General features: G+C 35.5%; 2 protein-coding genes across 5 annotated transcripts in view; one reads left to right on the top strand and one right to left on the bottom strand.

Annotated features, from left to right (window-relative positions):
• The window catches only part of sppl3 (signal peptide peptidase 3), a 205,195-nt gene that overhangs the window by 128,402 nt on the left and 63,020 nt on the right, over positions 1-13,773 (bottom strand). The gene's annotated exons all lie outside the window — the stretch shown is intronic.
• gnaz (guanine nucleotide binding protein (G protein), alpha z polypeptide) overlaps positions 1-13,773 on the top strand; it is a 92,375-nt gene that overhangs the window by 30,246 nt on the left and 48,356 nt on the right. The gene's annotated exons all lie outside the window — the stretch shown is intronic.

Here is a 13,773-nt window from a genome sequence, read left to right as displayed (position 1 = left end):
GTTGCTTTTTGGAATTATTTCTTACAATTATCAGATGATATGGCACGCTTTGTGCACTAATTGTGCTCACAAACCATTCACGTGGCCTCCGTATCCCAGGTGAGTGAAATTATATACTAATATACCATCTCTATAAATGCATTGGCCTTATTAAATAATATTTTTCATATATAGTGTTCTTTAGAGCTGTAAAGCACTCCAGAATCTGACAGATTGATTAGCTGTGGGCTCTAGAACAGTCATCTGAAGTGTTGTCATACAGTTTTATGCCTGGATTTCATCAATAGTCTTGCATCTACTAACACAGACTATATCTGAAGTGTTTGGACGTAATTCGCTTTTTCCTCCTGTAGAAAAACGTCATAAGAACAATTTTTAGTTGCTCAATGTATTACAACAGTGTTTTTAAAAGTCTAAAGACTTTATTGATATAGTTCACAACCAAGCACATGTGGTCAGAATACAAACGAGTCGCAGGCAATAAAGTATTAAGCGTTCTCCCAAAGTAATTTCTGTCTAAGCCAGGTCCAAGCAAAATGCCAGCAGGTGTCTGTAGCTCCGCTCACTCTCCGCCTCTTTGCCTTTGTTTGGTATACCATTGTGGGTGCGATGACGTGCAAACAAAATTGCGACGATTGGCCGTGCCTACTTGTAGCTTCTTTTGCAGTGTTCAGAAACCTATGGGTGACGTAAAGTAAACTACGTCCATATATTTTACAGTCTATGGCTTTCTCTGGGTGATCTGGTTTCCCCACAGCATAAAGACATGCGGTTTAGGTGAATTAAATAAGCTAAATTGGCTGTAGTGTACGTGTGTGAATGCAAGAGTGTATGGGTGTTTCCCAGTGTTGGGCTGCGGCTGGAAGGGCATTCGCTGCGTAAAACATATGCTGTGTTAGTTAGTGGTTCATTCCGCTTTGGCGACCCATAATTCATTTTATTGTAATGCGGGTTGATGATCTCTCATATTATTAATAGTGAAAAATTAAAGCATAGCATTTACACAACCATAGCGTATCTAAAAAAGAAAATATATATATTTTTTATTGATTCAATGTATAGTAAGAAATGTGGTCAAAATGATTACCATTCACATGTATCCACAAAAACAACTAAAATGCTGTAATATATGTTTTAAAGTATTTGATAACAGTGCTGCTTTATTGTATTTTGAAACCTGTTTTTAAAAGTTAGCATGTTCAGGCATTCAAACCAGTTTTGTCATGTAAATGAACCGCCCAAACGTGTTTTTTCAATGGCTCAACAACTAGATCAACATTTCAAGTCATTTGAGCTTCATTTTATTTCAGATGTGCCCAAAGCAGTGATGTCTGTGTGGGTGAGTTGTGTTCTTTGTGATTAGCCCGTCCATTTCCATCAGTTTGACCCATTCAGGCCGATTAGCAGATCACCAGCATGATAAGTGGTACTTAGTCAATCACAGCGAAGTGCTTATTTTCATGTAATATTGACAGCCAAAGGCTAAACTGAGTATTGCAGTCCAAATTCAAAACAGAAACTCACTCGGACTGTTTAAAAGGTCATGAACTGCCTTTTTCTTTACCTTGTCCTATACTTTGAGGTCTACTTGCCAACTTTTTACATCAGAAACGCTGTACGTTAGAATACACTGTCCTGTTTTGACCCCCTTGTCTCAACACATTGAAGACTCAAGTAAGACACAATTCAATGCATGGATTTTCAAAAAGATTGAATGCAAGACAATGCAGTGCCAACTTTGTTGGGTCTGATATTAATTTTGTACCAGAAATGTATCGTGATGCGGACCCTGACAGGCACTTCTTCAACAATTAAACTACATGAAACAACTAGGGCTGCGCCATGTAGTTTAATTGTTGAAGAAGTTCGTGTCAGGGTCAGCATAATGGTATATTTCTATTACAAAAATAATGTCAGACTCAACAAAGTTGGCACTGGATTGTTTTGCATTCAATCTTTCTGAAAATCCATGCATTGAATTGTGTCTTACTTATAAATGAATCTGCAGTAAAATGGAGTGAACAAAAGACCAAGCTCTTCCTTATGCGCTCTGGAATTTAATTAAAACTAAGCATGATCCATTCTTTCCTAATGCTAGGATAAGAAGAAGGGCAATAGAGAGGCTGTGTTTTTCCATAACTTGGTACTAAACAGTATCTTGATCTCCTTGGAGCATCTTTATCTTGTAACTACAATGGCGTGAATAGGTGGGAGGAGCAAAAGATGCAGTAATGTTGAAGTGGGCGTTGGTTTCCTTCTTTGGAGGCGGAATTTAGTCACACTATTACATAATAAAGTGGCACATGCAGCTCACAACCTGTCATTTTGGCTTCAACATAAGCTTGTTTAGGACTACGTTTTGAGTTCTGAAACTTGCAAGTTGTTTTTATAATGCAATAACCCTTTTTTTTCTGAATTTTATTTATTTTGATTTCTCAGTTTTACATTGGTTGAGCTGCCAGTAGACGGGATCATTTCCACACATTACAATGTAAAATAACTGTCTGGAACGCTTTTTCAGAGGAAGAAATATGTTGGACTTAAATATTATTGTATTTCTATGCTTTAGTTTTGTCAAAAACAAAAAAAAAACAAAAAACAGAGCATCTTTACGGCACACTTAAACTCTCTTTCTTTGGTCTCAGATTCTGGTAATAGCAATTAAGCTACTTCTGTAAATATATATATAATGGTTTAATGGCCAAAAGGTGTTAATCAGTCAGTTTACAGTAAATTACACAACTGCATTAGTGGCTTGGAAACAATCTGATCGGCTAGTCCTTAATTTATTGATTTATTTTTTGTACTAATCATTAAAGAAAGCAGTATATCAGTTCATGGCATTAGCCCTATAGCAGTGTTGAAGCATAATCATTAGTTGTAATTGTTGTTACAACCGTGGCAATCTTTAATAGCCGACAAGTCATGCTGGGTGTGTGTGCTGCTTCTGGGGCGCTAGAGCTCTTCAGGGGTTTAGTGTACTCTCTATGCTGAAAGTTCATATTGTGACATCTGATTGTCCATAATGAGCCGTCCTTGACATTGACATTATTATTAGCTCTGCAACTGTGCAAAACCAATACAAGACCATGAAAATATTGAATGAAAAAAGAATGTGCTGCTGCGATGACATATTTTTGTAGGCCACAACCTGGAAATGAGTTCACATTTTTAGTGCTTCTGGTTCTGCTATCCTGAAGTAAGGGGTCATTTTAAAAATGTTCTTGGTTAAATGCTTTAAATAATCAAGTATGTTATATTATACTAGGCAAAGTAATTCAGTAAAGCACTTATGTGACTTTTTAAAGCTTGTCTTGCACAGTGCAGTTGTTATATTTTGCCAAGCTGACATTAAAGAAACAGGTTGTTTTACTGTAGCATCTGTAGCAGGTTCTACAAGAGACCCTCACCCTACAGCAATGCACAAGCCAAAAAATGTTGATCTATTAATCCCGAAATTCAGAATCTACACCAATTTTCATGTTATGAATATAAATAATTATTAAAATGAAATCTTTAAATGGCTAAATCGCATACTTTTCCAGAACCCACTACATGGTTTGAATTTGAAATTACTTCACGACTGCTGGAAAAGTATGTTCTAGGGCTGCACAATATATCCTTTCAGCATCGATATCACAATGTATGTATCCACAATAGTCACATCGCTTAGATATGCAATGTTAGGTTTAGGATTGTTTCAGCAAAAGTCACAGTCCAAGATTTGTGGAGTCACTGGAGAGTTTAAACACAACTCCTTAAACATTTAGTGTTTTAAAGGCATGAGGAAGATTAAAGTATTCAGTACTACATTTACCATTTGTCATTATCACATAACCACGTCAGTTTCATATATATATACATATACATATATGACTATTATTTTGAGGGTGACGTCACAAGCTCAGATTTTGCCTTTCAACACAGCCTACATGTGGATAATGAATTTTAAAGTTGTTTATCCGTTTTCCTACACTAAACCAAAAAACAAAAAATTTTCTGAGTTTTCTTTTTTTTTTTGAAAACGAATATTGAATGCACGGAAACTGCAATTTCAGATGCAGCCTATGTATTACTAAAATAATTTCCTTAAACCAAAACAAAAATAAAATAGTTTTTCCCCACAGCTGCATTTGCATATTAAAAGACTTTGTGCGCAGCATTAAATTAACTGGCAAATACATTTTGTTTATTTGTAGCTTTGATAAATTCTATTGTCCTCATTTGTAAGTCGCTTTGGAAAAAGATCTGTCTGCCAAAGGATTAAATGCAAATGTAAAGCAGCATGCCAGACTGCTTAATTAATCAAGTAATCGTGATCATAATTAAAATACATGCATCTTTACTCATACGTTCCTATTTGTTTTCCATTTTATCTTATTGCTCAACAACACTTGATTTTATTTTTGGTTAATGCTCCTCATTCAAACCTCCCCATCTCATTGACTTGTGCTCTCTGCCAAGTGGACTCTAAACATTCTGCGCTGGAATTCACAGGAACAATTAAATGGCTGATTTGAGTCATGCATGTTTCATCAAACTCTCTGACATCACAAACTGCGTCTCTGAGCGCCGCCGCTCACCACTGGCCAAATTGAAACCCTGTGTCTTCAATCTGAAAATGACAAGTGACCAAAATTTATCAGTAAATTGGGAATTTCTCCCTGATGCTATTTGAAAGCGATTGAAACAGTGGTTCTGAGGCATTTCGAATTCCCCAATGATACACATCTCCTGAAACAATGATTGCTCTTGTGACGGATGGTTGAAACCAAGAAGACAAATTAGGGGAAATGGTATCTGATTCTGACATGGCTGGGTGAATTGCATGATTGTTTGCTGTTGTCATTGTGATCAAAAGCCGCATCTGTTCTGGTTGGTACAGTACAGTATGTGGTCTCATCTGCCCACTGACACAGTAACCCAGGACGCTTCCCAAAAAACACGCCCATGATTAGTGGATTAATCGCTTTAGAGTTGATATTAATTCTGCAGCGTTTAGTACGTTTGACACAATAAACATCAGCATTTGTTTGCCCTCAGCAGTTTTGCTCTCTCGTATGAATTCCCAGTTTATATTACTGTGGCTTCCTTTTTTTATGATGCCTTATTAATAATAGAGAGACGAGACGAACTAAGATTGATGAGCCTATTTCATTCATTCTATGGTTTCTGTATAACCGTTCTGCGCTGTAATCAATTAGTGTCTGTATCTGGGGCATGAGTCATTGTTGGAGAGATACAGCGGCGTGATATATAGACAGCAACCCTCCCTAAATAGTGAATACCGAAGGGACGGAGGGTGGGTGGAGGACGGGCCGAGACTGACGTCAAGCTATCGTCAACACAGATGGCAGGATTGAACTCTCTCTGGGTCATTTTTCTTTATATAGAGGAGGGAAAAGGTCATACGTTTGTGATTATGTGGAAAAAATGCGGTATATTAATGGTTCAGGGAGTTGACTGGGTAAATTTATGAGGATTTGTTCGATCTACACAATCCAAAAATATTTTTCCTTCTTTTGTTTGCTAGAGATTTTTCCATAGACATTAAGCACTATTCTCTAACAATTATCACAATAATAATAATAATAATAATAATAATAATAATAATAATAATAAATGCTTTTCTTAGAGTTTTGTTTTGTTTATTGTTCAAGTCTAAAACAATTCTTAAATCAAGTAGTAGTAAAACATTTTGGTAACACTTTAGTTATGGTCACAACTCATGGTATTAACAATCCATTAACTAACACCACTAGCTTATTAAACTACGTATTAACTGATTATTAATATGTAGTAAGGTAGAAGTTGGGTTTAGGTATTGGGTTAGATTAGGGACGTATAGAGTAAGATCATACTTTATAACTACTAACATACAGTTAATCTCTTAATAATAGGTAATAAGTAAACAGCATGAATTGTGACAAACTAATGTGTTTACTAAAACTTTCTAATGTGTAACTAAAACTTTTCAAGCTTCTTTATAAAATACTTCTTTATTTAAGAAATGTGGGATAAATGGGAATGGAAACAAAACACAAAACTAGGTAACACTTCAGTTTAGGTCACAATTCTTGGTATTAACAATCTATTAACTAACCCTATTAGCTTAATAATTAGATGTTTATTAATGTTTAGCTGGGTTTGGGTTAGATTAGGGATGTAGAATAAGATCATACTTCATAACTACTAATAAACATAGTATAATATATATAAAATGCTTCTTTAAGAAACAAAACAAAAACTCCAAGTATTAAAAAGCATTTATTGCAGTGTAATAATATTAATAAGATAACTGTATTATTGTTTGTTTGTCTGTATATTTTAATTAGAAGTATAATTGTGTACCCAAAAAATTCACTGTGTGTCTTTATCGTAGTGTGTTAATGACATGGTTTACGTTGATGCAAGGTACAAATGTAGCCCTAGTTTAATTACAAATACATACAACAATTATTTACTAACACCGGTCAGCAGCTTTATGCATATAAAGAGTCACATTTGGACAGCCTTGAAACAATAGTGTTATTCTGTTTTACTTGCATTTAACGTCTTTGAACTAATAATGGTGTTGATCAGCGCCACCTCCTGGACGGATTATTTAAAAACTGAATTATCTAAAAGGAATGAAAAACAACCACTGCGAGTCATTTACCCTTATCGTCAGACGACATCTTGAGCCATTTTAATGGAGCATCATTCATTCATTCATTCATTTTCTTTTCGGCTTATTCCCTTTATTAATCAGGGGTTTCCACAGCAGAATGAACCACCAACTTGTCCAGCATATGTTTTACGCAAAGGATGTCCTTTTATCCGCAACACAACTCTGAGAAACATCCATACACACTCTTTCACACACATACACTATGGTGTTTAAACCAACATAGGTTCATTCTGAAAACGTAGCTCTTTATACATTTCTGGAATTTTTTTTAAATGAATGCTACAGGGCCGTATGATGCGGTTCCTTTTCACGTTCACCAGCTGACCGCTTACCTCCGCATGGACAGCTTTCCGGCTTTTACCAGTTTGTCCAGTTAGCTTACTATGTACGTAGGAGGACTTGAGACGCAGAGCGGAGTTGATCACAACGACGGGGTTTGAGTACGGCAAATAATGGTTCCAGATATTTTGCAGTTTCAAAAACAGGGTGAAAATGTGGTAAAACAAGGTATCAGACGAGGGCTTTTCTTTTTCTGAATTGCTTTTTAAATTTATCGGTTGGGTTTAGGGAAGTGGGTGGATGTATCAATTTGTACTTTTTAAAATACTATTGGTTGATTGGTTGGGTTTAGGGAAGGGGGAGGGTGGATCGGTCAGTCAGTCAAACAGTCAGTCGACAGCAGCCTCTGGTGGATTGACGTGATAATAGCAGCCACGAATGTCACTTGCAAGAGAAGTTTAAGATCTCAAAAAGCATACTCAGTGGCTTCTCGTGGATTCGTGAAAACAAAAACTGCAAAAAACTGCGTTTGGATGTACGTTTTCAGAATGAGCCTGGGTTGCTTTAAACTGTGGGGGAAATCGGAACACCCAGAGGAAACCCAAGCAAACCAACCCAAACAAATGTAATTTACCATATTGTTTAACACACACATTCTGGCCCACTGGCACTGATTTCACAAGGGGCAGAAAAACACATGATAAATACTACACAACACACACTAACTAAATGAAACATAAACTGCTCCCGATTAGAATCAACAAGCAAATCAGACTATCAGTATTGTACTTTAATTTTTTTGGAAATCGCATGGCTTAATGTTGCATACCTGTTAAATTTTAGTAATATCGATTGCTCTATAATGCAGTGATGTATTTCGTGTGATGTGTGTGTGCATTGAAGAGCCCACTGAGTACACTTGAACCGCATCTGACAGAAGTATAACAGCTTTTTACACTTAAAATGGTATTGACACCGATTTTTGGATGGAGATTTACCAGTTGTAAATGCTGTAAATGGAAGTTCTAAGCATCCCACTGGAAGACACTGGTTGATAAGGCAACAACTTTTGTAAAAATGAACCCCTGTTCACATGGTCCATGAAAACCAATAAAAAATGCTGTATTCTGCATGCCATGCCAGCAGTTGGCATCACTAAATTCACAAAATCAAGTTTTTCTAGTTTGCACAAAGATAATGATGTGCTGAAACAGCAAATGCAGAACCTGACAATGGGATATCAGGGGAGATAAAAATGGCAAAAAAATAATAATTAAATAGCTGTTTTAAACACTTTTTTCAACACAGACCCAGTTACTGAACTGAAACAACATTTAAGATCCCTAAATTAAGCTGAATACTGACAATTATGGTACAGTATTGTCTGTAGATTTGCTCTACAACTGGATACATTTGACCACATAGTTATTTTCATGTTGATTAATACTTATTTAGAGCACTATACAGTATGACATGACTTGAGCAAAAAATAAATAAATCAAAAAATATTTTTTAAATTCTTAGTTTTCATGTAATTTGATGCAGGTTTCTCGCACACTATGAAATGTATGAGATATTTGTCAGACATACAGTATTTGAATTGAGCTGAGAGAGTTTAACTGTTTTCCAATAATGTTGGGTTGCATTTCTGAACTCTCAATGTCGCTAGTTCAATGCATTTTTTTTCAACACATCGGACAATTTATAAAACATTAACTTCTACGAAATGATTAACATGTTGTTTTATGGTAAAAGTACCGCAATTATACACATATTATGAAAATATGAAGTGTAAAATCTATTTGTTTAAAAATTTTATCAAAATAAAACATTTTTAAATATTAAATCCTCTTAATTTTTTTAAATATGTCTTAAAAAAATTCAGATTCACATTTAACATGCATTCTTATTTACAATAAAACCAACATCAAGTTTAGTCGTGCAACAGGATTATGTTTGTTTGATTTTTAAACTCTAACCGTTAGTTTGCTATGATGAGCAAAAAGAAAACCCCATCCCCTTCTCACTATCCTGCTTCAGTTGGAAGTACATCAACATACTGAAAGAAACATCTCGGCAACAGAATAAAGACACTTACGGTATCTTCTGTTGATTTGCTCTACAGCTGGATTCATTCGACCACATAGTTATTTTCATGTTTATTAATACTTTAAAGCAATCTGTTTTATTTAGAGCACTATACAGTATGACATGACTTGAACAAGAAAACTCGCATGATCCCTCTTTCAAATCTATGCTACAACATATGACATCTATAGTTTTGATGTAATTTGATGCTGGTTTCTCACAATGTGAAATGTATGTGATATTTGTCAGACATACAGTATTTGAGTTGAGCCAAGAGAGTTACAACTGGCATGCAGCTTTACATAACACAAGCATTCATCAATAAGACAGAGATGCCATTGCGTGTTATACAACAATCTATTTATTGCACAAAGCTGGGTTTGTTCTGTGGAATGGGAGTAGTTGGTAGTGGCCAGGGTCACATGGGTGACTAACTCAATGAAAATATGACCTCAGTGTTTCTCAAAATACATGAATTTGACAGGTAAACAGACATTTGTTTGTGTCAGACTTCTGAACTTTGTCAGTATCTCCAGAGGAACAGTCGCTACCATGAGCAGTTTCTATGCTAGCCATGTTTGTGCTCAAGCTAACAATGAACTCTATTTTATTTATTTATTTATTTATTTTCAATTCTTTGAATTGTCTATGGATTAAATAGTTGTGATTTATCAAAAATAAGAACCTGTGTTCTTTTCCAGGGTGAGTCAGAGTGAACTTTAATGCTATTGAGTTCATGCTTTTGTACACAAAAGGCCTTAGGATCTGTTGTTAAATAATGCATAAAAATCCTGTTTGTTTTTTAGTAAACACGTTGATAGTCTCCTAGAAATTAGGTATATTTGTCACATGGGATCACCATCCTCTAATACTTTTGCTTCTTTTTTGAAAGCATAAACTTGGTCTCTGTTCTTTTTAATACTGTATGAACAACCACGATTTTTTCCAGGTTTTGTGGTCAAAAAAGTTGATCTTATGGCATTGAAACAGCAGGAGAGTCAGTAAATAGTGACTGAATTTTAATTATTGCATGAAATAATCCTTTAACAATTAAACTTGTTGAGCGTTTTCATTAAACACAATATGATGTTCTATAAACTTGTAAATACACCTTTAATCAACTTGCATTTGATGAATATGTATTGAATGAAAACTGATATTTAATAATAATAGTGATGTAGAATTTTATCTTATATGATGTGTAAGACCAATTTTTTAAAATATATAATCAATATAAAACATTTTGAATACTAAATCATCTTTATTTTTTAAATATGCCATAAAATGTTTGAGATTCTCATTTAACGCTTTCTTGTTTGTTTGTTTTTTACAATAAAACTAAAATCAAGTGTAGTAGTACAACATGCTTGTTTGATTTTTTAACAGTCATTATTTAAAACAGTCAAAACATGGTCAACCATTTGGTAGAGTAGGCAGTTAAAGGGTTAACTACTCCTCCTCTAACCGTTAGTTTGCTATGAGGGAATGATGCGCAAAAATAAAGCACCGTCCCCTACTCAATATTCAGTTTCAGTTGGAAGTGCATCAGCATACTGAAATGAATATCTCAGCAACTTCTGCTTCACACTTCAACCACAAACACAATTAAAAACATTACATCAAGCCAAACCTATACTATTTTCTAAAAAAAACTATTTATGTCATCTTAACCCATGCTTTAACCAAAAACAACTCAACCAGGCAGGGATATTTACTTTACTACAGTAGAAAGAAGTGGACATCTGATATTCATCCTCTTTTTTCCATCCTCATTATAGTTGCAATCTAGTTTTGTGTTAATATACTCCTGCTCTCCATCATGACATCAAACATACTGCACACATGAAACTGAGCCCTCCTCTCATGTGTCTCTTTATAAAAAATCATTATAATTACAGGTGCATTAAAGCCAGGAAATATCTGTGTCTGACATGAAGCTTATCACCAGAGGCAGAAGGGAGCCGGTGGGGTCAGATTACCTCAGCGCTCATGAGAAAACATGAGTCTGGCTTAACCGTGAGACCCCTGTCATTCTCCATCCGCTCACACATTCATTCCCAGCCTCAGGACACAATTCTGATACTCATTAGCAATGCATTTCTGATGCACAGCATCCCAAGCATAATGTTTTGGTTTCTAGGTTACGGTTTCGTCTGATGCTTGCGTCAAGCCACATTGTTAGTTTAGACATTCAAGCGGAGTTGTGTTACAAAAGCGGAAGTGGAAAAGCGAGACTTGCTCCACCATATTTTGTTTTTCTCAACCATTCCAGCTGTCTTTCCTCAGTCTCCGACAACTGTGAAATGTTGCAGAATGATCAACTACCATAAATATACTCCAATTGGCTGATTTCCCCTGAAGTCATTATCTCAAATGGTATTAGCTGTAAAACATCACTGTTTGACTGATGCAATGCTGAAGTGGAAGAAAAGCAGAAATGAGACCAAGCATGCTTTGAATATTTATGGTTCTTTCCATGAACAAGGAACTAAATAGGGGCAGATTGTTGTTGTTTTTTCACTATTGGTTTATGTTGATTTTTGCACGCATACATTTGCCAGAAAGTTTTATCCAGTTTTGTCCATTCATAGTCAGGGTATCAAACCCTGTGTTCTGATGCCATTACATTTTTTTTTTATAAATATATATAACTTTGTTTAAACTATAGGATATCTATATATGAGCACTGATATTTCTAATACTGATGTAGAATGTTTATAATGATGATGATGCAGCCTTTATTTGTTAAACACACACACACACACACACACACACACACACACAAACATCAATCACACATTTCAGGGGAAGACAGGTACGATGAAAGGTAGCTTTTAGAAAAAGGAAATAAGATAATAAGATGGAAAAAAAATCAGAGGAAAAAAAACCCCAATGACAAGCACATACACACAGACAGACATAACATCGCAACAGGGGATGTAGATATAGTCCAATGAAGGCGACAGCCATCTGGTCCTGCAGCCAGGAGGCGCTGGTCACAGACCAGCCTATCTGCACTGGTGGGTGAAAGCACACAAATTCATAGGATGCAGGTCTAGGAAGTGATTGTAGCTGTAGTTCTTAGTTTGACTTACGTGTATATCACTTTCAATAAATTGAAAAGGTTGTACAGAATTACTTATACACAACAAAGCAATTTAAATATATAGTATAGGCTGAACTGGAGGAAATTTCCCTGAAGAGAACACCAAACTCGAGGCTTAAAACACAACTTATAATCTGAAATCTGATCAAAAACAGAGCGAAAATGTATTATTTCAGAATACCTGTCCATGCTTTGAACAAAATGTGAGATCTTGCTGTTTAATATTTCAGTTGCTTAAATCTAACTTATTTTTCCTTTGCGTTTTTAAATCATTTTGTGAAATTTCTGGCATGGAACTCAGGCTCATAGGTAACCTATTCTGTTCCTGCGTCAATATCTACAAGGCATAGGTTGCTGTCACCTCGGCAGCCAATGAGCTTGCTCCTCATCAGTTTAAAAGCTCCATGTAAAACCCTCCTCTACCCCAGCTCCACCTTTAGATCTGCTACAGGGGTTCCATGTACATGTATATTATGTTGGCAGCAGCAGCGTGTAATTTTCTCAGACAGAATGTACATTATTTAATTTAAAAATATGTTATATTTATTTAGATTATACAGTATATATAGGCTATTAAATTATTTTTTATTTATTTATTTATTTAAACTATATTAAATTAAATTACAAATTGTATTTTACTATTAGTTTTGGCTTTAACAGTTTACTGATAACTTGTCTAATCAAAGAACAAAGCTCGGTGAAAAGTTTTGTAAGTAGGCCTACAATCAAAAATGTGATATTAGAGCCATAGCTTTGGCAGGTTGGCACACCTTTGTCTAAAATGAAACTATTTCTCTTATCAGAAAACAATAAACACAATTATCCCAGGCACAGCATTGTATTAGATTTGAGCAAATATGAACAAAACATGGTGAAATCACCTCCACCTTCCAAGGAGAAACAGCCACCTGCGCCGTTGAGTCCTTTGCCTTTAAAATCAGCCACTACTGAGAAGCTTGATGAAGCTTGGCTGCCCCTACTGGTAATGTATTTTCTGAGTCAGAGAATTTCCTTGAGTACTGCGGCTGACCGCAGTTAGTCATGACATTCTGTTCCTTAAGATGCGCATTTCTAAAGCCCATCTGTATACTTGCAGTAGCAGGTCTCGATACTTGCTCTATCATAATAATCAAAGCAGCAGGAGCGTACCAGATCTGTTCTGCCAATACCAAATACATCAACATTGCCATATGCATATTCATTACTATACTAAATGCATAGAGTGTTCATGACAGAAGAGTACAGATGTTGTCAAAATGATCCTGGTCAAAAATGACTAAGCTCATGTCCACACTAATGTTTTCATTTCATTTAAAAACATGTATTTTTCTCTCCATTTTGACCTTCGGGCCACACTGAGACATTACGTTTAAGCAACAAAAACATCTTTTTGAAAGCTTTCTTTAAAATGGAGCAATTTTAAGAAGCAGTATTGAATAAAGGAAGCTTTTGAAAACGATGATGCTGTTCAGTCATGTGACCAATTGAGATAAAATGGAGAAGGGCATTGTACAGCAGCTAATTTGGATGCTCTCCACTTAGACAGCATTGCAAAAGATTAATGCCAGCATGCTGCAGTCAGATTACTTTTCTTCAAAGCACACAGAATGTTTACTCAGAGCTGTTGTTT

Source organism: Danio rerio, chromosome 10 (genome assembly GCF_052040795.2).
Source record: "Danio rerio strain M-AB ecotype USA chromosome 10, GRCz13ab, whole genome shotgun sequence".
NCBI classification, from domain to species: domain Eukaryota; kingdom Metazoa; phylum Chordata; class Actinopteri; order Cypriniformes; family Danionidae; genus Danio; species Danio rerio.
This window is presented reverse-complemented; position numbering and strand designations above follow the sequence as displayed.